The sequence below is a fragment of the Panthera leo genome, chromosome A2, assembly GCF_018350215.1.
Source record: "Panthera leo isolate Ple1 chromosome A2, P.leo_Ple1_pat1.1, whole genome shotgun sequence".
Classification (NCBI taxonomy): Eukaryota; Metazoa; Chordata; class Mammalia; order Carnivora; family Felidae; genus Panthera; species Panthera leo.
In genome coordinates this window covers 165,893,751-165,921,252 of record NC_056680.1, presented here as the reverse complement: position 1 = coordinate 165,921,252, position 27,502 = coordinate 165,893,751, and the positions used below count along the sequence as shown (strand labels likewise).

The 27,502-nt window shown below is 52.2% G+C and overlaps 2 long non-coding RNA genes across 5 annotated transcripts; both read left to right on the top strand.

Annotated features, from left to right (window-relative positions):
* The first annotated feature begins 6,942 nt into the window (after positions 1 to 6,942).
* LOC122213604 lies at positions 6,943 to 16,185 on the top strand. 3 transcript variants are annotated; one of them, XR_006199601.1, is made up of 4 exons: positions 7,343 to 7,402; positions 13,864 to 14,015; positions 15,628 to 15,749; positions 15,859 to 16,185. It is a non-coding gene; the product is annotated as an uncharacterized LOC122213604 (long non-coding RNA). The 3 variants fall into 3 exon arrangements; XR_006199600.1 differs by lacking the exon at positions 7,343 to 7,402 and adding an exon at positions 6,943 to 6,976 and having other exon boundaries at positions 15,628 to 16,185; XR_006199599.1 differs by having other exon boundaries at positions 15,628 to 16,185.
* Positions 16,186 to 21,926: 5,741 nt separating this feature from the next.
* On the top strand, positions 21,927 to 23,983 carry LOC122213054. Of its 2 annotated transcripts, XR_006199423.1 has the most exons (3): positions 21,927 to 22,006; positions 23,175 to 23,231; positions 23,792 to 23,983. It is a non-coding gene; the product is annotated as an uncharacterized LOC122213054 (long non-coding RNA). The 2 variants fall into 2 exon arrangements; XR_006199422.1 differs by having other exon boundaries at positions 23,175 to 23,983.
* Positions 23,984 to 27,502: the final 3,519 nt, after the last annotated feature.

The following is a 27,502-nucleotide window of genomic DNA, read 5'->3' as shown; positions in this document are numbered from 1 at the left end:
AGGTAGTTTTGTGTACATTGTCTTATTTGACACTCGTTCTATCACATGAGACAGGTGGCACATTTATTCTCTGTTGAAAAAACTCCGAGTTAGAGGGTCTAGGACGCTTGTCCGGGTCAGAGAGGTAGTGATTATTTATCCGGAACCCAGATAGACTTCTTCATGTTCACAGCTCTTCCCATATATTAAGTTTGTCAGAGGCACATGAAACGAAAATTATCTTAAATTTCCAATTCTGGCTTGTTATCACCAAGAGGTCTTCCTGACACAATTTTGGTAAATTGTTTTCAATAATTTTAAGGGATAATAACGATGTGACATGTGTGGATTTAAGTCCAGCTTTGTTTTCTGTCTGGCTGGGAGAGGTCCGTGGCTCCTACAGAAAACATTTGTGCCAAGAAAAATGAATGTTCTGTTTATTTAGGACCTAAATGAAAGCAGAATTTGCCAGATATACTTTGTTTTCTTTAAGTGGTGGGAAAAAAAAAAAACAACTATTAGCCAAAGTCACGTTCTCAGAGAGTCTGACCACGATAAAAGGGTCGTAGATGTCCCGGTCGACCCGCAGCGGAGGTGGGTCCCAGCACCTGACTAGAGAGTTAAAACAGTTTGCACCTTCTGCGTTTGCCTACTCGTGAGGGGGGTGTTTCGGTCAGGTGCCTCTGGAATTAGATGCTGTTTCGTGAACTGGGAACACGCACGGTCCCCTGCTAAGGATCAGCATTGTCCCTGCCTTCCAGCTTGCCTGCGATGGAAGCTGAGGGATGGAAAGAAGCCACTAGGCGAGAATTAGTTGAATGTCACTGTCTTACAGTCAGTCACTGACATGGGTCGAGAGCAGCTCAGAGCTGAGGCAGGTTCAAGAGGTCAGCTGGCTCATCACCCTTACGCTATACAAGAGTAAACACAACGAAGTGAATCGTCCAGGGTTATAAGATTGTGTATTGTCGAAACTAAGAAGTCTCAGGTTTTGGTGTCGGATCGTCCCATGATACCTTCAGGGGGCTTGGAGTTTAACTTGAGAAGACTTGGGTCACATACACAAAGCAAGTGAGAACAATCGTGTCCATAGCTTCAGTGGGAGGTCGGGGAGAAGAGTGAGCCCGAGGCATCCTCGAGGAAGAGTCCCATCCAGGTGAGTGTGGGCGAGTGGGGGAGTGAGCACGGCGGCCAAGGGGGGCAGGAATCGCGTGATCACGCGTTCAGAGGAAAGGGGCGAGGTGAGCGTGTCCAGGCAGCGGAGAGCACGGGGAGCGGGGGAGGTACGGGGGCCACGGTACAAAGGGCCCCGGCCTCGGGCGGGCAGGGGGCTTGGACCTGATGTCTTCACTTCCTGTGCAAAGGTGACACAGACATTCAGGAGGCATTTGACCTTTCCCTGTTTGTCTCTGTCTCTGCAGTCATTCGTATACTTCCCTTGTGATGCCTCAGATTTTCCCATTAGTTGTTTGCAGTGTGGTTGTCTTGCCAGCAGGCTTGGGGCCTCTTTGGGATGCAGACCCCGTCTGTTACCCGTGTGCTTATCCGGGGGCCGCCACAGACACTCACATGCTTCCGCAGCGAGGGAGCAGGCGTTGGCTGCTGGAGGGCGGAGCGGAGGGGTAGCACGATGAAATGGTGCGTGCAGCTCAGTGTGTCAGGTGTCTGTGGGGTGGGGTGGCGGTCGTGCTGGAGGAGAAGCCAGGAGACCAGATGAGAGGCAGCTGTGATGATCCCGGCAGGCTGTGTGGAGTGTCTGGGTTGGAAGATGAGGAGGGACCGGGGAGGAAGAATCCACAGAATGTGGTCAACGGTAGGTGTGTGCGCTGTTCCCGCGGCCGCGGTGTCTGTTCCAGTGTGTGCGTGCTGTTCCCATGGCCGCGGTCTCTGTCCCTGTTACCACGGTCACTGTCCCAGTGGGACACGCTTCACCACGCCTGCTGTTGCTAACGGGGAGGTGGTGCTGTGAGCCCAGGCTTTTTCCTTCTACCTTAGTTGTCTTTTCCCTCTGGGTTTAGAATCCTACCTTTGCCGTTTTGCAGATTCACTGCAGTGCATGTCTAGATATGAATTGAATTTTATTTACTCTGCTCAGGACCCACTCAGTATGCTTCTTGAATTGACAAGTTGTATTTCCGAGTGATTCCTCAAAATTTTGTACCGTTGTCTTTTAAAATGTGCTTCCGCTCTTTTCTCTCTCCAGTCTCTCTCCAGGGCTCTTCTGTTGGGCACGAGCTACATCCCTCCTATCTCACCCCTCTGCCTCCTGCCCGTCTTCTTATGCTGCACTGTGGGTGACCCCCATGGCCCCCCGCCATGGATGATCCCCACGGCCCCCCATGGGTGGTCTCTGTCCCCACGGCTCCCTGCCGAGGGTGACCCCCACGGCCCCCTGCAGAGGGTGACCCCCATGGCCCCCCACTGAGGGTGACCCCCATGGCTCCCCACTGAGGGTGACCCCTACAGCCCCCACCATGGATGATCCCCACGGCTCCCCATGGGTGATCTCTGTCCCCACGGCTCCCTGCCGAGGGTGACCCCCACAGCTCCCTACAGAGGGTGACCCCCATGGCTCCCCACCATGGATGATCCCCACGGCCCCTCATGGATGATCTCTGTCCCCATGGCTCCCTGGCAAGGGTGATCCCCACGGCCCCCCATGGGTGATCTCTGTCCCCGTGGCTCCCCACCATGGGTGACCCCCACGGCTCCCCACCATGGATGACCCCCACAGCCCCCCATGGGTGATCTCTGTCCCCACAGCTCCCCGGTGTGGGTGACCCCCACAGCCCCCCATGGGTGATCTCTGTCCCCGTGGGTCCCCACCATGGGTGACCCCCATGGCTCCCCACCATGGATGACCCCCACGGCCCCCCATGGGTGATCTCTGTCCCCACAGCTCCCCGGTGTGGGTGACCCCCATGGCTCCCCACCCTGGATGACCCCCACAGCCCCCCATGGGTGATCTTTGTCCCCACAGCTCCCCGGTGTGGGTGACCCCCACGGCCCCCCATGGGTGATCTCTGTCCCCATGGCTCCCCACCATGGGTGACCCCCACGGCTCCCCACCCTGGATGACCCCCACAGCCCCCCATGGGTGATCTCTGTCCCCACGGCTCCCCACCATGGGTGACCCCCACGGCTCCCCACCATGGATGACCCCCACGGCCCCCCATGGGTGATCTCTGTCCCCACAGCTCCCCGGTGTGGGTGACCCCCACGGCTCCCCACCATGGATGACCCCCACGGCCCCCCATGGGTGATCTCTGTCCCCACAGCCCCGCACTGCATGCAATACTTTCCCTTTTTCCTGTGGCGTTTAGTACATTGACTGGGGGTTTTATTTTAGTGATTGTATTTTTCAGTTTTATAATTTTCATTTTGTTCTCTACTAAATGAGTTCTTTTTTTAGAGTGTCTTTTATTTCCTTTCCGGAAGATGTTGCCCTGGCTCACTGCTGTCCCAGTTCGTGGTATTTGCAGCATTGCCGTGGGTGATTCTTCTGACGCCCTGCTCCTTGACCGCCCCTCTGTCAGGGTCTGGTCCTCTGCTCCACCTGGGTCCCTGCAGCCCTGCCCACACCCGCCACCTTGCTGATCCCCCCCCTCCTGCCTGCGCTCCCCTCCTCGCCCCCTCCAGGCACCTACCCTGCCCACCACCCTGCTCCTGGCTCTTGTCGCCTCCTCCCGCTCTCGGGGCTCTGGGGAGCTGCGCTCCATCAGCAGAACGGCCTGTTTGCCCTGTTTCTAGTGCCGGAGGACCCGCCCCGGTCCCCACTTCTCGCTGGCCCCGGCTGGGATCCGAAGGTTCGTCATAATCCAGGATGCACACTCATAGCGTTTACTCCCGGCCATGCCCCAGCTCCTCTGTCCCTCCTGCCCTTTGCGACACTCAGGGAAAGCCACGAAAGTAATACGTGTCACCTTGGAGATTTGAGTGAATAGGAACCTTTCTTAGAAATAAAATGCATTTTTAAAGTACAATTTTCTTATTGGCCTGCTTTGTGATCCTTTAAACAAATGTAGATCATACTTATAAATCCCATAATCCACAAATTAGCAATAATGGTGTACAATGGTGGGGAAACATTATTTCTGGTATGCAGTGAAAAAAAAACAACCAAAAATTCACTTTCATCTCTAGATGAATGAGTATAAAGTTGGCACAGTTTGTGTGTGTGTGTGTGTGTGTGTGTGTGTGTGTGTTTCCAGGTTTGATGTGGCATTTCACTCTGGTATGTGGTTAAAACGAGCCCCCCTTCGGAGACCTACATGTCTTGGCTCTGTGATAGTCTTTCTACCACCTTCTCGGGGCGGGGGAGGGGGGTGGGGAGTAGGTGGGAAATTTGCTCCACAGAAGAGCTCTACCGAGTCAGGGCACAATTTGAGTCTTTATCCGAACTTCATCTTTTAATTACAGAAATGTTAAAGAAATAGCCACTCAGGTGGCAAAGATTGGCTTTTCAGCTGCTATTTTATGGAGCTATTAACTCAGAGACACCATTACTTAAATGTAATTTTTATTATTACAATTAAAGACTGATTTGATTTTATGAGATCATGCATTTTAATTTTATGAAAGTTTTATAGTTAAATCCAATTTAAAAGATTACTCTATATTAAAGTATAAGCAAGTGCGGTATTAGAATTATACGGTGCTTCTCTAGAAAATCCGCTGTTAAAACTCATGTGCACCTGACTACTTCGGTAGAACCACGTTTCCTGATGTAACTATGTAATAGCTACAGAAAAGCAGACGCGGCTTAGTCCGTGTGCGAAATTACAAGCAGCGGTTTGCTTATTAAATGTATCGAGTCTGATTAAGCCTCCAGTCAGTTTTCTACGGAATGTAACTGTTGCTTTTCTTTCAGTGGATTCTCTGAGGAAGGGATTTTTGGGGGTCAAAGGGAGCTTTCATGGCTATTGTGCTGTCTGTGCGGCAAAGTCGTGCAAACGGAGGCCGGCCACTCAACACGCCAGCTTCTGGCCCTCACATCTCACAAAGGGAGGACGTTTAAGGACGTTTAAGGAACTCACCCGCACAAAGCCATCACGTGGCCGCCAAGGCCAGCTTATGACTTTGGAAGTTTCCGTGCGAGTTTTGAAGCCTTTTTTGTTTTGTTTTGATGGAGGGAAAGAATGTAGAGGAGTATTTGCACCAAATAGATTAAGCTGTTAGTAAACATGTCCCCTTTCAATGAACTGACACGGGGACAAAGAAAGTGCTTTGCCGTGGTCAGCTGGATTTGTCCTAAGTCACAGGGACAAACAAGTGAGGCAGGGGACCCTCTTTAAAACCCTAAGTCGGAAAGGGTCCGTGACAGGAGCAAAAATTGAATTAGTTTCTTCTTCCCATTTATTTCGGCTCAAAGCCTGCTCTCCTCTTACTTGTCGTCTTGGGAGGGGAACCTGGTTTTTCCAGCATCGAATTAGCCTAGGAACAAACATTCCCCAGGAATGTGAGTCCTTTTCAAGGTCTGAGCACTTGTCGTGAATGAAGGGGCTCCTGCTTGGGGAGGGGCTGGTGGCTCGTATCTGTGGCCGCCCTCTCGGCCCAGCCAGGCGATAATTAATCTCACTATCAGAGCCGCTGAACAGAGGGGGCTTGTTCGCGGTGATGGAGGGGCTGATGGGTGGCCTGAGCCCCTGAACGAGGCCGGTCACTGGGTTGGGCCCTCACTTCCTGCGAGCACGCATCAATGAAAAGGAAAGAAAGAAGCTTCTGCGGTTCTTAGGGCACTCTGGACGTGGGAAGAGTTTGCAAAGCCCGGAGGAATTCTACACACGGAGAAATGGCACAGGGGGCAGGGGAAAACGAGAGGATCTGTCTTATCGGAAGCTGGTCCAGCCACCGCGTCAGCTGTTTTCGTTTCCAGAACACGAGCGTTGGGTTTGAACGGGCACGAGGCTGTCGGAGACACGCCAGAGAGCCAGAGGGAAAATGCAAGCCATGGACACCATTCAGTAGTTTGGTTTCTGTTTTTAACCGTATTTATTTACTTTTGGGAGAGAAAAGGACAGAGCGAGTGTGGGAGGGGCGAAGGGAGAGGGAGAGAGAGAGAATCCCCGGCAGCCTCCGCACTGTCAGTGCAGAGCCCAGAGTGGGGCTCAAACTCATGAACCATGAGGTCATGACCTGAGCCAAAATCCAGAGTCGGAGGCTGCTTAATGGACTGAGCCCCCGCCCCCCCGGGTGCTTGTCAGTGGTGTTACTTCCTAAAGGAATAGTTACTTCCAGAAGTTCAGGTTGTCTAGCTGTCCAAAGTTGGAGGTCCACCAAGAAAAGCTAAAATAATGACAAGGGGGTGTCCTGGGCCCTGTTTTGTTTCGTTTTGTTTTTCAAGTTTATTTAGTTGTTTTGAGAGAGAGAGAAGGACAGTGGGGGCAGGGACTTAAACTCACCAACCTGGCGATCAGACCTGAGCTGAAGTGAGTCAGACTCACCCCACTGAGCCCCCACCCCCCACCCCGCCCGGGGCCCCCACGCCAACTGGGCCCAGTTTTGAAACTTGGGGCTAACACTGCTTGAAGATGTGAGGGGTGGGAAGGCGGGGACTTGGGGCCTCCCCACTGAGTGTGCGCTCATTCCCACCAGTGGCAGGACCCCCCCGCCCCCCGTGGGACGCCCTGGGGCACAGGGGCCCTCGTGGATTCCTCGGCCCTAGCATGTGCTCGTGAGCCCCGCGCTCTGCCCTGAGGCGTGAAGCAGGTGACCGGAGGGCACACGCGTGGGCCAAGATCGGGCGTCTGCGCGGGGCACCGAACCCTAGTCCCTTCTCTCCCCGGACTGGGGCGCGTTGAGACACTGCCAGGGGCGGTGCCTTTCACTCTCGCTCCGCACGAATCAGGTTTAGAGCCACGCCCGGCCTGGTGCTGTGAGCCCGCAGCGCCCTTGCCCCTTAACCCCTGGGTCCCCGACTCAGAACTTTAGACCTGTCACCTCTCCTGGACGATTTTGTGACCCCCCCCCCCCCCCCAGACAACGTGATTTCGCGGAGGTGACGCCTCTTGTGTGAACGTGGGGTGCTCCCGGGGGGCCGGGGGAGGGGCCCGGGGACGGGGCTGTCAGGGGGGCTGGGGGGGCCCGGGTCCCGCAGCAGAGCTGGTCCCACGACCACGCGCGTGTCCCGGTTGTGGCCTGTGAGCGCCCCGGCCGCCCCCCACCTCTGCCGCCTGCACCCCGGAGGGCAGACCCCGGCTGGCGTTTGAGGGAGGAACACGGTTCCATTGCCCCAAGCGTGGAACTCTGGGGGACCGTTGGTGACGGATCACCGTTTTCTCCGTCAGTGAGGGCTCCCCGTTGACCTTCGGAGCGTCGTCCCAGCCAGAAAACGGCTCCAGCTCCGTTTCCTTCAGTTTCCTTTCCAGCCAATGACAAAGCCGGGCTCTGGGGTTATTGTGTCTTTTTAAGTTATTATTTTGAGGTGATTTCAAATTTAACCACTATATAATAATCAAAACCAAGAAAAACACCTGAGAAGTCAACATTAGCACGATTCTACTTTTTGTTTTTATCTGTTTTAGAGACAGCATAAGCAGGGGAGGGGCAGAGAGAGAGAGAGAGAGAGAGAGAGAGAGAATCCCAAGCAGGCTCCGTGCTGTCAGCACAGAGCTGGAGGGGGGGCTGGATCCCGCACCCCTGGGATTGTGACCTGTGCTGAAATCAAGAGTCTGAGCTCAAGGACCCAGCCCCCCAGGCGCCCCTATTTTTAAATTTTTGTTCCAGTTAGTTAACCTACAGTGTAATGTTAGACTCAGCTGTACAATGGAGTGATTCAGCACTTGGATGCACCGCTGGGTGCTGATGGGGAGGGCATCCTTAACCCCTTCACCTGATTTTCCCCTCCCCTCCCCTCCCTCCTCCCCTCCCTCCTCCCCTCCCCTCCACCCCTCCCCTCCTCCCCTCTGGTGACTGGCAGTGTGTTCTCGGGAGTTTAGAGCCTGTGTGTGTGTGTTTATCTGGTTTTTTGCTGGGCTCATTTTCGTTTCTTAAATTCCACATATGAGTGAAATAGTATACTTATTTTTCTCTGATTTCACTTGGGATTATACTCTCTAGCTCCATGCATGTTGTTGCAAACGGCAAGATTTCATTCTTTCTTCTGGCTTAGTAATTGTGTGTGTGTGTGTGTGTGTGCACGCACACACACCACATCTTTGTCCTTTCGGCTACGGATGGACACTGGACTGCTTCTGTATCTCGGCTATCGTAAACAATGCTGCAGTAAACCTAGAGGGGGTGTATCCTTTTGAAGGAGTGTTTTCGTATACTTTGGGTAAATACCCAGTAGTGATGCAGTGCTACTGATTAAAGTCCAGACTTTACTGGATTTCACCAGTTCAGGGACCTGGTGGGACACAGCAGGCACAAAATGTGGGGCTCGGGCATGGTTTGGATTACAGAAGCTAAGTATGGTTCACACGTCATCGGAAGACCAATGATCAAGGAAGGATACGCAGGCAGCACAGAGCGGCAAACACATTCTCATCTTGATATGCTAATAGAAATAACTAGCAATGTGAGCCTAACTGGATCCCAGGCAAGGGGGCACCGTGTGATTCTTCCAAAGGAAGACGCGTCCGACCCTTGATCTCGGCTCAGGTCGTGATCTCACAGTTCGTAGGTTTGAGCCTCAGGTCAGGCTCTGTACTGACAGTGCAGAGCCTGCTTGGGATTCTCTCTCCTCTCTCTCTGCTCTTCCCCTGCCCGTACTCTCTTTCGATCTCAAAATAAATAAAAAATTTTAAAAAACTTGGAAAAAACAAAGGAGGTAGTAGGTGGAGTTGAGAAGGAGCGAAGGAATAGGAGTTTTCTGTATGAATTTGAATCGTTGTAAAAATTGAGAGTTTTGCGTAAATATACAGACGCGAGCTTGGTGCGTGCAAATGTGTTGGTCCAGCAGGTGCGTTTCTTCTCCTGTGACCAAAGAACCCGTCGGTAATACAGTCTTCTTGCCTTCACTATTCTGCTGCCCTCACTGTGGTGGGTAACCCACGGAGTGGGAAGGGAGTTGGCCCGGCATCCGAACAAGCGGGACCCCATCGCTTGGCTGTGGTTAGGTGCCCCCGGTGGACGGGCTCACCTACGTGGGCGGCTGCGTCCTCTGGATGCCGGTCTGCTGGGGTCTCACTTGCTCATAGGGCAGCAGCGTGCCTTTCTCTCCTCCCCTCTGGTTCCTCGAACGTCCACACGTAAAGTGGTGCACACAGGACAGGAACGTTTGGGACTGAGGGTGGGAGGGACCCACGGGACGGGGGTGCCAGGGAGAGACGGTCATGAGCGGAAGAGCCTGGTGAGTCTCCTGGGTGCCCGGAAGTGAGGGGCTGTCTCCCGCGGGCACATAAGGCTAAATGTTGACCATTAAATGTTTCCCTCCCGGGACCACATGGGCCGTCTCTTGGATTTTGAGAGTATGTCGCGTTCGCTTCCTCTGACTGAATTTGTCACCTCCCTTCAGAGGCACGTCTGTTGGCCACGGATTTCCCTCCTGTGTCACGCGGCTGTGCGAGCACAGCAGTGGCGGGGCTCCGTGTAGGATTTAACATCGGGTTTGAAAAACCCTAGTCTGGCCGTACCACCTGTGTTGGAATACCAGCGGTATCGACGGTGGGAAAAATTACGTAATTCTTGTGCGGCTCAGTTTTGTCAACTCCAAAATGGGAGTCGGGTGTGGACTGTGGTGCACGTGTGCGTGTTTGTGACACCTCCATCTGTCCGGTCGGGAGCTCCCCACCACGTTCACATGGGCTCTCTGGGCCCGCGTGGCCTCCCGCGGCTCCAGTCTGAGTTGAGGCAGTTTCTCCGCACGGAGCTCCTGTGCCCTGCTGCACGTTCAGACGTGGTCCCCTTCCTGGACTTGACCAGGACATTCTATGTCTCGTGGACAGACGGCAGGCAGTGGGCCCTGCAGTGCGGTGTCCCGTCCCTGGAGTCTGGGGTCACCGGACAATCGTCTGGCACACCCCCTCCTCTGCTTCTCTTTTCAGTCTTGGCCTCTGGGTTTTTTGTTCCTCCTGCCGGGCTCAGCTGTGTCTTTTTTTATTGCTATGTTTTGATCCAGTCCCCACGTGATCTAGCGGGAGATGCCTCACCGCATCAGTCCTGGCCCCAAATCGTACAAGCCAGTCACAGTGTTCAAGCTCATCAGGTGCCCTGTTCCAACACAACCTGTGTTTTCCTCAGGAAATGGCACCCCTTTAACTGGGCTGGATTAAAAACGAATTAGTTCACACGGTTGATGTATCGGGAGCTTTTGTCCACGACAGGTGGAACCGTCTCAGAGGCACTGCTTCGGTGTCTTTCCTGCGCACTCGAGCTGAGGTCGCGGCACGGCCCGCGGGCCGTATTTGAGGGCGAAGCTAGAAATCTAAGCTGGACATTTCCCTTCTCGCCGGGCGGGTTGGTGGAACACTGCTGAACGGCTGTGTCCCCTGTGTCACACCTGTGCTTTGTCTAGCAATCCCAGCGCCCGTGTCCGGGGGCCTTTGACCGTCTGTTGACCTTGCTTTCCTCCGTACGTTGAATAAGCAGAAAATCCACTGAGAACCAATGATTTTTTCCACACAACGGAATTCTGATGATCTGTCAGGAATTCTTTGGAAAGAAATGGATGACTTTATAGGACCGTATCGATGAGCGTAGTGAACGATCTCAAGAAAAGTGTCATTGGGGCGCCTAAAAGTCTTCAAATCCTCCTCCTTTTCGGTTTTGTTGAATTTCATAGAAAACTTAAATTATAAAAACGAAGCGACCATCTTTCCCTTTTTGTTTGGCTGACTGCCGGGAGCTGTTTTAAGTTGGATCTTATAAATATTCCATGAAGTCCTCCTTTTCTCCCGGCAGTTGGCTTGGGTGGATGGCATCTTAAACGTTTATGCCATTTTTGCAAAACTTGACAAAAACATTTCAGGTACTAATAGTTTTGTTAATGAATTAGTCAGCACCAAAAGGATATATTATTGAAGGAAATCCTTGGAACCGATCACTCTGCTGTTTTCCTTTCCGACACTTGGCAAGCCCTCGCTAGCCTGCAGAATATTGATTTAGCGCTGCATCTCAAAAGGGAGCATTTAAAAAATACCCAGGGCACTATTTCTGTGATAGCTTCCCCGAAAGGAGAGGCGACCAAGGAAGGGGGGTTATTGGCTTCATCTGAAGAACTATGATGTAGGTGTTACCCGTATTCGACCCACAAAGGAGCTGAGTCTCTGAGAGGTCAAGTCACTTGGCCCGTGTTGTAAGTCGTGTAGACGGGTTCAGAGCCAGAGTCCACATGTGGGTCTGAGTCCACACCACATGCTCACCGCCCCGCCAGGGTTTTCAGGTCTCCTTCGTGCCAGACGCTTCTCTGAACTAAATAATGAGCCGGGAGCCTCAACATACGAAACAAAAATGATAGTATACTGGGTGTATATAATGGACGTGATAAATATGTTGCCTGGCTTATTATAAAGTAAATCAGTGAAAATAAAAGTGAGTTCTGATGAACGTCTGAAGTCAGGAGTTCCTGGCTACATTAGCCATTTTCCAGGCTCTGCAGCCCATTTACTTTTGCCTTTTGTTTCGGTTACGTGTCCTCCCCACCCCCATTGTCCCCCCCCCCCCCCCCCCGCCAGCTGGACACAGCATCGCCTTGTTAACGTGTTACCTTGTAGCCTCAGGCCGCTCCTCAGTCAGACTAATCCAGAAGCTGAAAGAAGGTGAACAGGAAACTAACTACCGGAGTAAGAGGTGACATACACACTGTTGAGTGTGATGTGCGGTATTGTGACGTGAATGGTGTTTATTACTGTGGGGATTATTGTGATGGGCTGGCCTTCTGGGCTTCAAAACAGCAAAATCAAGAGTCAAAAATGCAGGACAAATGCGTGGAGAGATTTGAAAGTTGGCTTGTTGTCAAGAAATGAGGTGTTGATGGAAACGTAAGTAATTTAGGAGTAAAGAGAGGTGGCTAATGTGTGGAATAGGGCTATTTTCATGTACGCTGTGTTTACATTTGATGCAAAATGATCGACGTTTGGCTTCCACATTATAAAACAATGTTACAGGCTCACGTGCAGTTTCCAACCGTACTGCAGAAAGCCGCGTACGTTTAGTTGCGTTATTTTCATCCATTTAGAATTTCAGAGTTGTGAATTTGGAAAGAATATTAGAGATCATTTAGAGTATGTCAGCTCGCTTTATGGATGATGAACCTGAGGCTGGAGAAGTGAAGAAGGTTGCACAGACTGATTACCTTCGCGGGAGACTAGGCCTGGAACCTGGATCTCCTGGCAGGATCTCCTGGATCTTTGTCTGCTGGTCATTCCGTGCTGGGCTGCCAGGGCGGTCTGCTTCTGGACATGCGGTCCCGTCTCCAGACTGGGCACCAATGACGTGTCAGACCACGAATGTCGTAACATTTGGAAAGGAAGTTAGGGTCTCTGTAGATAGAGTTACTTTGCAGACTTTTATTCCCAGGGCGTATTGCTCCCTGTAAGGCAATAGGAGCCCAACTGATGAAGTTACCAGGCTGCATCCCGTGTCCATTTCCTGTTCTCCACCTGGAAAGTCTACGGGGCCAGAGGAAGCAGGGACACAGTCTGAGCAGTGTGAGTGTGAGGGAGCGGTGAGGCAGGGGAAGGTGAACGTTTCACTGGCCAAACTGAGACCGTCGTTTCACAGGGAACTTCGTGTCTATGCCCTTCCCTCCCTTTGTGGCTCTGATAACCCAGGTCTGAAGAGAGTTCCTGAACAGAAAGCTGGGCATAGATACAGACGAAGAGAGAACTCAGCGTGCTTGCAGATTTCCTTAGTTAACTGGTTTATTAATCTATCCATCGATTGGCATTAACAATGTCTTGAGGTCACAACACCTAAATGATCAGTGGTGGGTGTTACCATTTTTAGTGTCCGTCCCGTTGCTGGGAGAGAGCAGCCTCCGCCCCGCAGAGCTCCAGGGTGGCATTTTGCGATCAGTCAGGGGATCAGAAAGTGCACTGGGTGTGTGGAGACCACACTCATTTGGGTCTTGGCTTTGCACGCACTCTACTAAGACAATCTCTGTCTTTGAATTAGCGTAATTAGGCCATTCACATTTAAATTGATTGTTGATATAGTCGGATTAATAGCTGTCATGTTTGTAACTGGTTTTTATTTCTCCCACTTGCTAGTTGTTTCCCTCCCTCCTTTTCTGCCTTCTCTGGTTTTAACTGATGTGATTTGATCAAGACGTTATATGATCCCATTTTCTCTCTTCTCTTTAGCACATCAGTTATACTTATTTCTAGGTTTTCTTTTCGTGCTTGCCTGACAATGTGGAACATACATTTACATCTCATCTAAATCCTCTTTCAGATAACACACAGCCCTTGCTCTCATCCTTATACCACTGCTGTCATTCATGGGACTTGTGCACATACGGCCATCACCCAGGGCACTGTTACCTGAGTACTAATGGGACAATAAGCAGTTATCCTTTAGATTAACTCAGAGTAGGAACAAAGATAGTATTTCCCTTCATTTAGTCCTTCTCTGATGCTCTGCCTTTGTGTAAGCACACCCGAGCTCCTGACCTCTGTTACCCTCCCTGGGGGAGAAAGGGACTGGAGGGGAGTGGGGGGGGGGGTAACTGCCTTTGCTCAGGTGGGATGGGTCTTCCCCCTACACAGTGTGGGCCTTTGTAAGTTAACGTTCCACTCCACCTGAGAGTCTCGGGCTCCTGGAGGTAAAACCCATAAAAGCGTGGGGTGCCCCTAGAGCTGTGGCCCCAGGAATTTCTCACGCTCAAGCTAGTCCGCGTGTAGCTGATAGCAATTCATCAAAATCTCCATTTAAGTGTCCTACCAGTTTAGGGCTCCAGGTGAGTTGGTCTTACTGATTCTCTTTACTCCTCTGTGTCTCCAGTGTTCAGGACAGTGGTTTGCCCTGTGACCTCAAATCTCTGATCGGTTCAAGAAAGGTCACTGATTGTCCACCCGTTCAGATTTTCTTGTTGGAGAGCAGAAGGGACAAACTCTAAGCTGTCTGCCTACTGGAGTGATAACAACTACTAAGTGGTAGGGAACTGTTTTAACATTCCTCATTGTTTTTTTTTTTTCATATGTTTTAATAATATTTCTATTAAAATATCTTATAAACATTTAAACCAGGAAGTTTGCTTAGGGTATCCCAAATATTACCACTGTTAAGTTATTATTATTATTTTTTTGCCAACAAAGGTGCTAATGTGATTTTCCTACAGAATGCTACCAAATCCTTCCAATTCTGGGAGTATTGCTTAAGAATGTAATTCTAGGCAAAGATGTATATTGTAGCGACATGTAGAACGCCTACGGAAATCATTATTTAAATTGTTGATTTATCATTTACCCACACTTAATCTCTTCTGTAAATTATTTTTTGTCTAATGTTTTGTGATGCCTTCTCCCATCGAGGGCTGTGAGCTCCTTGAGGACAGGGATGCTGTGGTGTGTTTCTTTAAATGTCCTCCGCAGCTCCCGCCCCATGAAGCTTGGCGGACTTGTGTCTTTCAGTCAATGAGGTTTGTGTGCAGGGCACTGAAGCGGCCCCTACGCTTGTGGGATTTCCAAAGTCACAGTCTAGGGCATGGGCAAGTGCGGTCCAGGGCGCGGGCACCCTCGATCTAGGATGCGGGCACGCTCGCTCTAGGACACGGGCATGCCTTGTCCAGGATGCGGGCGCGCCTAGCAAATGGTTCAGGTTGTTGTTGATTCAGTGGAGGTAAGTCCTGTGCAGGAAGCACGTCTACACCCTGAATACAGGGTGACTGACATGTGGTTGATTCACAGAGTCTATTGGTTTATCCGGAATAAGCTATGTCTGAGGAGGCGTCTGCTTGTGGAAGAAGCTTGAATTTCCAGTTTGTGTGACCTACCTCAGCTTGTTGCCACGCGGCCCAAGTGGCACTTTTCAGAATAGTGTGTCCCTTCTGTGTCCCTGCCCGCGGGTGTCAGTCAGGGTCCCTGAGGTTTCACTACAAAACTTGATTTTCACTTCGTGAACTCTATCTGAAATAGTCAGCGTCACTAGGGCTGTGTGGTTGAAATCCATTTCACCTTTCCAAAAATCTGTCCGGCCCCCCTCCCCCCAGCCTTGGATTGGTCAGTGTGGTCACAACATTGTTGCTGGGTAGTTACTAAATGTTACAGTTGGTTACCTTGTCGTTACTAAACAAGGTAGTTTGTACTGTTGTTAACTGTGTTTCACAGCAGATACTCTAGATTGAAGTGACTGGAGGCTTTGAAAACTCATGATATTTGACCTGGTTGTATTTCTGATTTTCACAATTGTGCATAAAAATTAATGTAACCACCATACGTTTTGGCTATTAGCCTTTTAGGTTTTTTACACCAATGACCAGACTTGCTAATAAGAGAACTTTCAAGTGGAACTTGTGATTCTCCTTCTTTTATGTGTGTATACTGATTTGTCCCACAGTGTAGGTGGGAACATTTACTTTCTGTATGTTAGCTACGTGTCTATGATTTTCACGATGGTATTCCCGGCCCACATCTCCCTCCCGGGCTCCAGAGTGGAAGCCCCAGCTGTGCCTCGTCACTTACGCTCAACTGTCTCAAGAACACGTAGCGTTTAGTGACTTAAATCTAAAAGTTGATTTCTCTCCATTTTAACCTATGATTCTATCAGTCTTTCCCATTGCAGAAAACATGACCCCTGCCCACTGTTTTGGGAAAAGCAGAAACTGAGAAGACCTGTTACAATAAGCAGAAATGCATCAGAGGACTGGAGAGGCGACCATAGAGGAGAAGGTGTGTGTGATTTTTAGGTGTTACCAGTGGAGCTTCTAGAGGAAAGTGCAGAGGAAGTCGCTGTGTCATTGAAGGCTATGGCGTCTATGCCACTGAGATCTTCCCTTAGATCATCTAGGGAATCGGTATCAGACAGCGCACGGCCCCGGGGAACGGAACGCGCTCTGACCAGGGAAAGATCAGAGGGTGTGGAGACAGTGAGGTTACGCGGGCAGCTGTACGTGGACCTACAGGAATCACTCGTGGTCGCAGCTTATCGATGATGAACCGTCCGAAGTTTACGTAATCCCTGTGCAGAGGTAACGTAATATGTCCTCACAGTTCTGTTTAGGGAAAAGCACACGTGCAGAGAGGGTTTGGTGGGTCCACATGCTATGGCATGTACTTTAGAAAGCCTTGGCATTTCATTTAGTTTTAGTTTATTTTTTAAATTTTTTCTTTTCTTTTTTTAATTTTTTTAATGTTTCTTTTATTTTTGACAGAGACAGAGCATGAGTGGGGGAGAGGCAGAGAGAGAGGGAGACACAGAATCCGAAGCAGGCTCCGGGCTCCGAGCTGTCAGCACAGAGCCCGTCGCGGGGCTGGACCCCACAAACCGTGAGATCATGACCTGAGCCGAAGTCGGACACTTAACCGACCGAGCCACCCAGGCGCCCCTATGCAGATATTATTAAAATAGGGTGACGTTGGCTTTCATTCTGTTTTTTAACGTTTGTTTATTTTGAGAGACAGAGTGCAAGCGGGGGAGGGGGCACAGAGAGCAGGAGACACAGAACCCGAAGCAGGCGCCAGGCTCCGAGCCGTCAACACAGAGCCCGACGTGGGGCTGGAACCCACGGACCGCGAGATCATGACCTGAGCCGAAGTCGGAGGCTCAACCGACTAAGCCACCCAGGCGCCCCTTGAAATTTCATTTTAATATATAGCAACGGTCCAGGGAGGATGAGACCAGGAAGAAGGAAGAACATGAATGTGTTAGGGTGAAAGGCGTGTGTGTGTGCACACGCGTGAGCATATGTGTGCGAGCGTGTGCACGTGTGGGATCTGGGTGAGGGAGGTAGGTGGCTTTCTGATCCAGAGAAGGCAATAGAAAGGATCCTTTACCTTGTAGGATGTTTAAACACATCTGCCTTGCGTGCTCCCCGAGTCCGGGGTTTCCTCCTCTGGGCTCTGGGCATGTGAACTTCTGTGTCACGGCAGACTGAAGCCTCTTACTGCGGAGAATAGTGTCTGTCTTAGACGTCATCGCATAGCTCAGTGCCAGGCACAATGCCGGTGCCTGCGTAGTTCTCTACAAATGGTTGTGGAAGGAGTAAAATAATGTTTAATAGCTATTGAATACCTACCATATGCCCAGCAATAAGAACCATGAAAAATAAACTTTAGGTTAACTGTTTAATTAGTGGGGACAAAAAAATAGAATAAAACAGTTCTGTCATAATACAGGCCTATACTTAACCAAATACCACATATACGAAGGTGACAGTAAGTTCAACAAGGTTTCGGAGAGAGACGTGTGTAATGTGCACCACGGAGGTCAAAGACGTTAGATGGAAAAGGCGAGATCAGAGCGGGAAGCTTGAAGGCTGGGCCCTCCCAACTAGAGGTGACGGGCTTTTGTGCAGCCATAGTGCACTTGAACTTTGGGGACTACTTTTGAGGTGAAGGTATAGAAGCAGAGTAGCACCTTGAGGAAGGTGGGTTCTTCGTACCTGCATGGGGAGAGGTGGTGGGAAAGTGTGTTGGTCACGATCAGTGGTGTGAATGGATCCTGGGCTGGAAACCGGGGGCGGGAACTGATTGGAGAGGAATGAAGACAGAAGGAAGGAGCTGAGGAAGCTTCTAGAAGTAGCCCCTGAAGGTCCGTGGAAATGGGGTGTTGGTGGAGGGCCAGCTGATGGGCCAAGGAGCAGCCAAGTCGACTTGGGCCAAAGTTCCGGGCTCTGAGCTGTCAGCACAGAGCCCGACGTGGGGCTTGAACTCACGAACTGTGAGATCATGACCTGAGCCGAAGTTGGACACTTAACCCACTGAGCCACCCAAGGATTGTAATTTTTACAAAAACATCCAAATGGCACAAATACCAGCAATTAGTCACAGATTTTTTTTTTTTTAAATGAAACCGTTTTCACTCCTGCTTTTTGGAAGACTAAATCAATGATGAAAATGATGTGTCTTTGGCTCCTTATAAAAGATAGGACTGGGGAGCCCTGAGCTTCCCTCCATAAATAGGGTTAATGAAGAGACGCTCGTGTTAATCTGGTTACCATTCTTCCCTATTGAGGAGAAAGTGGAAAAGTCTTTTTCACATTCTGAAATTCTGAAAAAATTAGCGACAAATCTTTAAGTGGAACCCTTGCCTCTTCAGCCATTTACTGTAATGATTCAGTAAGTTGATTGATTGTTCTTGATTTCAGACATTTTAAATCTAAGATTTTGTTTGTTTTTTCTTTGTGTTCCCCCCCACCCCAGTGTCCCCCTCCCCCCTTTTTTTGGTGTTCTAAATTTCCATGAATTGAACTGTAATAAAGTTCAATTCTTATGACTCTATTTGGTAAAAACACACCAGCAAAGAAACCCAAAAGACAAAAGCCAGAAACAAACAAAAAACTCTTTTGTTTTTTAATCCCCTGGGCTATTTTAGAATCATTTCCTTTTACAAGACATGAGTGGCCGTGTGATTATACAGGACCGATCATTACAACCCATCGGGTAGTGATTTTATACTCTGATGGATTACTTAATAATAATTACATTGAACCTGCCGTGTAATTAAATGTTTATCTGCCGTGTAAATTGTGTATTTCATCAAAATTATGTGATTTACACAGCAAGGATAATTATCCTATGATTATGAGGCAGTGACCTTGAACTGTACCTTAATAATCAGCTATAGTTCCTGATTTAATTAAATCACTGAACCAGATCTTGCTAGGTAAGCAGGCAACTAACCACAGACATGGAAGGACTCAAATGCATAGGTGTTGTGATAAAAATCACGCTGCTCACTAACGAAGCGTTAATGCGGGGCGGGGCTGCGACCCGGGCTCCTGAGGCTCTTGGGCCTCGACTGGTGACCTCACTGTCATGTGCTTTTGTTATTTGTATCAGCCCACGTTTGTGCTGAGAGAGGGCGAGCCCGTGGAGCATCCCGTGTACTGCAGAAACTGACCCGGACCCCGGGGAAGGACCTCACCCATCCGGTGTGATTCCGCGGGCCGGTCCGCTGATTGGTTTGGGAATGGGAATGGGACCCAGGGGTGGCCAGCGGGACTTAGGAGCGCTTCGCCGGGGGCTGGGAGAAGCCCTTCCTCTCTTCAAAGAGAGACTCCTGGAACCACTGCGTTAACCTATGAGGCCCAGACAGACCTGGACCGTCTCTCGTTGCAGGTAGTTTTCTGTTGCTTGAGGGCCCAGGCGCGCCGGGGGATGTCAATGCCATTCTGCCTGTGCTCAGCCCTTGTCCCCTGTCGACTTGTAGCGGATAGAAACACACCCTCTGTTCTGAGGCCTGCTTACTTGCTCAGCTTACCGCTGTGTGATTTCTGGCCAGCCTCACACTGAAGTCAAGTGTAAGCGAAAAGAGATTTGGCACTATTGAAACTATCGAATCAAATGACCTTCTGAAAGAGGAATTTCCAATAAATTGTAACAAGTGGTCCAAGGTAGGACAAGCGTGTCGGTTAGGGTTGGCACATACGTGGGATCACTCGTGGTAGGAGCTGTTGTTAAGGTGGCTTTTTAAATCTCACTGTTCACCAAAATTTTCTGACTTAAAAAAAATTCACAACGTAATTGGACCAGGAAGCATTACAAGTATCAGAATTTCCCCTAGGAAATTTCTTCTTTATCTTTAAGGATCTCTCACATTTTCTACTTTAAAAGTGGCATCTACCAGTTTGGTATGGTGGCTAACTTTATTTTTGTTTATTTTTAATGTTTTTTAAGCTTTATTTAAAAAAAATTTTTTTTAACGTTTATTTATTTTTGAGACAGAGACAGAGCATGAATGGGGGAGGGTCAGAGAGAGAGGGAGACACAGAATCCGAAACAGGCTCCAGGCTCTGAGCCGTCAGCACAGAGCCTGACGTGGGGCTGGAACTCACGGACCGCGAGATCACGACCTGAGCCAAAGTTGGACGCTTAACCGACTGAGCCACTCAGGCGCCCCAAGCTTTATTTATTTTTGAGAGAGAGAGCATGAGTGAGGGAGGAGCAGAGAGAGACACACACAGAATCTGAAGCAGGCTCCAGGCTCTGAGCTGTCAGCACAGAGCCTGATGTGGGGCTCAAACCCACGAACCGTGTGAGATCATGACCTGAGCCGAAGTCGGCTGCTCAACCGCCTGAGCCACCCAGGCGCCCCTAACTTTATTTTTAATTGAGAATGTTTGCCTTTTCCACATTTTTGTGTATCTCATGGTCTTTCTAACTGTTGACACTGAAGAAGACTGGAACCACCCCCCCCAAGCCATGTGCCTGTCTGTAATCACTCACAGTTAGCTCGTGTTTCCAAATGTCTGAGAGCCCTGTGGCCCATCTATTTGATTAGGTATATTCTTGTCAGTATAATATTGCTTCAAAGATTAATTTACAAAACATACAATTTGATGCTTTTAATTAATAGCCTGGCATGGCGAGACATTCAGGGTGTGACCCAGCGGTCGAGACCCACAGTGTGCGGCCGTGAATCACCCACTCACATGACCTGTTGCCCCATCAGCTTGCTCCCAAGAAGAGAGCTGAATGCGCCTGAAAGGTATTTTACAGAACTTCCAAAAAATTTCCAGGAAAAGTTGATCCTTGGATGAAAAAGGGAGCAGGGAAATGTTTCATTGATTTCCAAGGCATTTTACTGCCTTCCGCTGCAGAGCGGGCGGGTGGTGGTGTGAGTGGCCCTTTTCCTCCTCGTCCCCTAACAACCAGGGTGAAGCGACTAGACTGTTTCCCCTTTTGATTCCTAAAAAAGGAGGGGGGATTGAAAATGATTTCTGCAGATCTTGGGAATGCATGATAGCAAGCCTAAGTTTTAACTGGGCTTCATTTACTAAGTGCTGCATTACCTCATCCTGTAGTTTAACTATGGATTTTCTATAAATCTTCATGCGGCCAAACATGATAAACTGCTCGGCACATCACAGAACAAGGCAGCGCTTATTAGCACTTGAGAAGTTATTGATCGCTGGTCTTGATTAATCTTTTATGGGTCTCCGTAGTATTAATTCCACAGGCAAGCCCAGAGAACTCACGGCAGAGCTCATTCACAGTTTCTGCTTCGATTACGAGATTTTTGACGCCTACAGCTATTAGCCTAATTATGACTTTTCTAGCACAGATTGGTTTTGGTCTCTATTTATCAACAATGAGCATTTTTAAATTAAATTCATTTTCAAGACGTGCCAGTAGGATGGAAAGTGTGCCCCCAAAGTGTGTTTCATACTTGAGGGTAAAAAGGAATTTTTACTTATGTTTTAATATAAAATTTACTTTTCTTGATTATACATTAACTATATAATAATAGCATACATATTAAAATATATGTCTATACAAATTTTTTTGTTGTTTGGCGAGGGTGTTGTTTTCCACCTGAGAAATCGGGAGTTTTAGAAAGGAACAACTTGTCTCACTTTGGTGCAGACTTTCACTACTGATGCTGTTTACTCTCTAAACACGGGTCACGGTGCAGTTACATCGCCGGCGCGGAGATTTTAGCATCTTTAGAAGCGGCCTTGAACGGAGCAGTGGGGGCTGCAGAGCCTTAGCACGGAAGGGGTGAGGGTGTGAGGTACAGGGCACAGGGGCAGCCCCCAGGTAAGGGTCGGATGGGGGGGCGTCCTGGTGTGGCGGTGGGGCGGGGGCGGGGGCGGGGCAGCCCCCCTGGGGAGGGGCGGGGCCTGGTTCTGGAGGGCGGGGGCGGGGCAGCCCCTGATGTGGGGGTGGAGGGGGCGGGGCAGCCCCCCTGGGGAGGGGGGGGGCCTGGTGCGGGGGTGGTGCGGGGGCGGGGCAGCCTCCTTGGGGGGGTGGGGCCTGGTGCGGGGGGCGGGGCAGCCCCGGTGCAGGGGTGGGGTGCCATTCGGGGGTGCTTGAGGAGGGACAGCCCCCCTGGGGAGGGGTGGGGCCTGGTGGGGGAGCGGGCAACGCGGTTCGGAGCAGAAGGTGCGGGCAGGACGTGTCCCCGGCTCCGCTGACGGGCCTCCAAGACGCGCCTCGGTCGCCCCGGGCGGCCCCAGGTTCCGTCTGGACTTGAGATGTAAGAGGTGACGTGACTTGAGAGCAACGGGCTCTCGCGTGGCAGACGTCAGAGCGAGTGTCAAAATTCTAGGACTCTTGTGCCCAGCTCCCCGCAAAACTGCGGGGTCATTTTTCTTTCCTGCAAAGTTTTTTTTAATGTTTATTGATTGGGGGGGGGGAGGGGCAGAGGGAGAGAGAGGGAATCCCAAGCAGGCTCCGCGCTTGGCAGAAAGCCCCGTGTGGGGCTTGAACTCGTGGACCGGGAGGTCGTGACCGGAGCCGACTGAGCCACCCAGGCGCCCCAAGCAGCCTCATTTTATTTTTTTTTAATTTTTTTGACGTTTATTTATTTTTGAGACAGAGAGAGACAGAGCATGAATGGGGGAGGGGCAGAGAGAGAGAGGGAGACACAGAATCCGAAACAGGCTCCAGGCTCTGAGCCATCAGCCCAGAGCTCGACGCGGGGCCCGAACTCATGGACTGCGAGATCGTGACCTGAGCTGAAGTCAGACGCTCAACCGACTGAGCCACCCAGGCGCCCCGCAAGCAGCCTCATTTTTAAGGGAATTTTTAGGTGATCACATTTGCTGATTCACGTGTAGTGTCACATGTCTGAAACTCCTGTGTCTATGTTGCTATTTTATCCAACAGGGCAGCATGAAAATGTGTAAGCTCCCTTCTCAGTGATATATTGAGATCAATCAATGTATTGCTCTCAAATTGGAAACGCCAGTCACGGTTCGTAGCCCTAATTCAGTCTTAAAGAGATAATGCTCAAGATTTCAGCTCCGCTAAGTTTTGTGGGTCTTCTGGAAGCTACACATTCAGGGACTGGGGTGTCACGCCCAAATGAGTGGTCTGGTTAATCACAGAGATGGTCGGTAAAGGTCATTTTTAACTTTCATCCGAAGTCAGAACGGTCTGGGTTTGAAAACCAGTTCCATCATTTACCAGCTTTTTGAGCTCGGGCAAATGACTTAATCTCCTTCATTCGTTGTGCTAATCTGTACCTCCAAGCCTTCTTGCAAGGATTAAATTAGGGGAGGTGTTCCCTAACAGAAGGAGATGCTTGAAAAACGGTAGCTTAGCGTTTAATGACCTGAAGTTTTAGCGAAAGCTTTGGTATGATACAATAAAAATAATTGAATCCTTCAATAATGACTGATGTTGAATTAGCTAATGTCTATGTGCCAGGAATTGGGACGATAAAGACGAGAAAGTTGCCGCGCTCTGGGAGCCCACAGCCTGCAGGTAAATCTTTTCTTGAGTGGTGATTTCCAGACTAATTCTCTGTATTCGGAATCACAAGTGTAGCATAGGAAGCTGAGGGCTGGCTCCAGCATGGCCAAGTAGAAGACTGTGGTTTTGGAATTTCTGTCCTCGATCCAACGTCGTATCTTTTTCTGAGGAAGGGGAAGGTTGGGGAATTTGTGGGAGCTTAAATATGTGTGGTGTTGGGGTACAGGGTCATGGGGGAAGCTGGAACAGGAAAAGTGCGGGGCGTGAAGTTTTCAGGTGTGCTCCTGGGACAACGAGGTTTGGCAAATAAGCGAATCCACGTCGGTGAAATATTGGCTCAAACGACTAGCTGGGAAGATGGGATGAGAGAGGAGTGTGTCGGTGTCTTGAGTCATGCCAACAAGGCACAGAAGTGCCAGTAAGAAGCAGTCCAGCAAAATTGCCAGAATCACACAGAAAATAGCAAACGTTCTGCGGTCTGTGCCGATAGACAGTTTTGTGTTCCGGGGTTCAGGCAGAAGAGACTCCCTCCCCGCTTCTCTCACTCCCTCCTTCTTTCCTTCCTTCTGTAGGAGAGTGAACCTTTATTCCTCACCCTCCTAGGGTCCCTGGCTGGGGACAGTTACACCGGCAAAGACAGATGAGCAGGAGAAAGGCACACAGATGTGTTCAGTACAAGTTTCACACGGCACGGGGCCATAAGGAAATGCAGACCTGAGTATTTCCTGTGGGATTTGACATGACGGGCAGCCGTGGGGAGCCCGGTAGGTTGAGGGGTGTGTGGGAAGGGCGGTGGTGGGGAGGACGGTACGTTGAGGGCTGTGTGGGCGGTGGTGGGAGCACGGTGGGTTGAGGGGTGCGTGGGAAGGGCAGTCGTGGGGAGCACGGTAGGTTGAGGGGTGCATGGGAAGGGCGGTCTTGGGGAGCACGATAGGTTGAGGGGTGCATGGGAAGGGCAGTCGTGGGGAGCACGGTAGGTTGAGGGGTGTGTGGGAAGGGCGGTCTTGGGGAGCACGGTAGGTTGAGGGGTGCGTGGGAAGGGCAGTCGTGGGGAGCACGGTAGGTTGAGGGCTGTGTGGGCGGTGGTGGGAGCACGGTAGGTTGAGGGGTGCATGGGAAGGGCGGTCGTGGGGAGCACGGTAGGTTGAGGGGTGTGTGGGTGGTGGTGGGAGCATGGTAGGTTGAGGGGTGTGTGGGAAGGGCAGTGGTGGGGAGCCCGGTAGGTTGAGGGGTGCGTGGGAAGGGCGGTCTTGGGGAGCACGGTAGGTTGAGGGGTGCATGGGAAGGGCAGTCGTGGGGAGCACGGTAGGTTGAGGGGTGTGTGGGAAGGGCAGTCGTGGGGAGCACGGTAGGTTGAGGGCTGTGTGGGTGGTGGTGGGAGCACGGTAGGTTGAGGGGTGCGTGGGAAGGGCGGTCTTGGGGAGCACGGTAGGTTGAGGGGTGTGTGGGAAGGGCAGTCGTGGGGAGCACGGTAGGTTGAGGGGTGCATGGGAAGGGCGGTCTTGGGGAGCACGGTAGGTTGAGGGGTGCGTGGGAAGGGCAGTCGTGGGGAGCACGGTAGGTTGAGGGGTGCATGGGAAGGGCGGTCTTGGGGAGCACGGTAGGTTGAGGGGTGCATGGGAAGGGCGGTCGTGGGGAGCACGGTAGGTTGAGGGGTGTGTGGGAAGGGCAGTCGTGGGGAGCACGGTAGGTTGAGGGCTGTGTGGGTGGTGGTGGGAGCACGGTAGGTTGAGGGGTGCGTGGGAAGGGCGGTCTTGGGGAGCACGGTAGGTTGAGGGGTGTGTGGGAAGGGCAGTCGTGGGGAGCACGGTAGGTTGAGGGGTGCATGGGAAGGGCGGTCTTGGGGAGCACGGTAGGTTGAGGGGTGCGTGGGAAGGGCAGTCGTGGGGAGCACGGTAGGTTGAGGGGTGCATGGGAAGGGCGGTCTTGGGGAGCACGGTAGGTTGAGGGGTGCATGGGAAGGGTGGTCGTGGGGAGCACGGTAGGTTGAGGGGTGTGTGGGAAGGGCAGTCGTGGGGAGCACGGTAGGTTGAGGGCTGTGTGGGCGGTGGTGGGAGCACGGTAGGTTGAGGGGTGTGTGGGAAGGGCAGTCGTGGGGAGCACGGTAGGTTGAGGGGTGCGTGGGAAGGGCGGTCTTGGGGAGCACGGTAGGTTGAGGGGTGCGTGGGAAGGGCGGTCTTGGGGAGCACGGTAGGTTGAGGGGTGCGTGGGAAGGGCAGTCGTGGGGAGCACGGTAGGTTGAGGGGTGTGTGGGAAGGGCGGTCGTGGGGAGCACGGTAGGTTGAGGGGTGTGTGGGTGGTGGTGGGAGCATGGTAGGTTGAGGGGTGCGTGGGAAGGGCGGTCGTGGGAGCACGGTAGGTTGAGGGGTGTGTGGGTGGTGGTGGGAGCATGGTAGGTTGAGGGGTGTGTGGGAAGGGCAGTGGTGGGGAGCCCGGTAGGTTGAGGGGTGTGTGGGAAGGGCGGTGGTGGGGAGGACGGTACGTTGAGGGCTGTGTGGGCGGTGGTGGGAGCACGGTGGGTTGAGGGGTGCGTGGGAAGGGCAGTCGTGGGGAGCACGGTAGGTTGAGGGGTGCATGGGAAGGGCGGTCTTGGGGAGCACGATAGGTTGAGGGGTGCATGGGAAGGGCAGTCGTGGGGAGCACGGTAGGTTGAGGGGTGTGTGGGAAGGGCGGTCTTGGGGAGCACGGTAGGTTGAGGGGTGCGTGGGAAGGGCAGTCGTGGGGAGCACGGTAGGTTGAGGGCTGTGTGGGCGGTGGTGGGAGCACGGTAGGTTGAGGGGTGCATGGGAAGGGCGGTCGTGGGGAGCACGGTAGGTTGAGGGGTGTGTGGGTGGTGGTGGGAGCATGGTAGGTTGAGGGGTGTGTGGGAAGGGCAGTGGTGGGGAGCCCGGTAGGTTGAGGGGTGCGTGGGAAGGGCGGTCTTGGGGAGCACGGTAGGTTGAGGGGTGCATGGGAAGGGCAGTCGTGGGGAGCACGGTAGGTTGAGGGGTGTGTGGGAAGGGCAGTCGTGGGGAGCACGGTAGGTTGAGGGCTGTGTGGGTGGTGGTGGGAGCACGGTAGGTTGAGGGGTGCGTGGGAAGGGCGGTCTTGGGGAGCACGGTAGGTTTAGGGGTGTGTGGGAAGGGCAGTCGTGGGGAGCACGGTAGGTTGAGGGGTGCATGGGAAGGGTGGTCTTGGGGAGCACGGTAGGTTGAGGGGTGCGTGGGAAGGGCAGTCGTGGGGAGCACGGTAGGTTGAGGTGTGCATGGGAAGGGCGGTCGTGGGGAGCACGGTAGGTTGAGGGGTGTGTGGGAAGGGCAGTCGTGGGGAGCACGGTAGGTTGAGGGCTGTGTGGGCGGTGGTGGGAGCACGGTAGGTTGAGGGGTGTGTGGGAAGGGCAGTCGTGGGGAGCACGGTAGGTTGAGGGGTGCGTGGGAAGGGCGGTCTTGGGGAGCACGATAGGTTGAGGGGTGCATGGGAAGGGCAGTCGTGGGGAGCACGGTAGGTTGAGGGGTGTGTGGGAAGGGCGGTCTTGGGGAGCACGGTAGGTTGAGGGGTGCGTGGGAAGGGCAGTCGTGGGGAGCACGGTAGGTTGAGGGCTGTGTGGGCGGTGGTGGGAGCACGGTAGGTTGAGGGGTGCATGGGAAGGGCGGTCGTGGGGAGCACGGTAGGTTGAGGGTGTGTGGGTGGTGGTGGGAGCATGGTAGGTTGAGGGGTGTGTGGGAAGGGCAGTGGTGGGGAGCCCGGTAGGTTGAGGGGTGCGTGGGAAGGGCGGTCTTGGGGAGCACGGTAGGTTGAGGGGTGCATGGGAAGGGCAGTCGTGGGGAGCACGGTAGGTTGAGGGGTGTGTGGGAAGGGCAGTCGTGGGGAGCACGGTAGGTTGAGGGCTGTGTGGGTGGTGGTGGGAGCACGGTAGGTTGAGGGGTGCGTGGGAAGGGCGGTCTTGGGGAGCACGGTAGGTTTAGGGGTGTGTGGGAAGGGCAGTCGTGGGGAGCACGGTAGGTTGAGGGGTGCATGGGAAGGGTGGTCTTGGGGAGCACGGTAGGTTGAGGGGTGCGTGGGAAGGGCAGTCGTGGGGAGCACGGTAGGTTGAGGGGTGCATGGGAAGGGCGGTCGTGGGGAGCACGGTAGGTTGAGGGGTGTGTGGGAAGGGCAGTCGTGGGGAGCACGGTAGGTTGAGGGCTGTGTGGGCGGTGGTGGGAGCACGGTAGGTTGAGGGGTGTGTGGGAAGGGCAGTCGTGGGGAGCACGGTAGGTTGAGGGGTGCGTGGGAAGGGCGGTCTTGGGGAGCACGGTAGGTTGAGG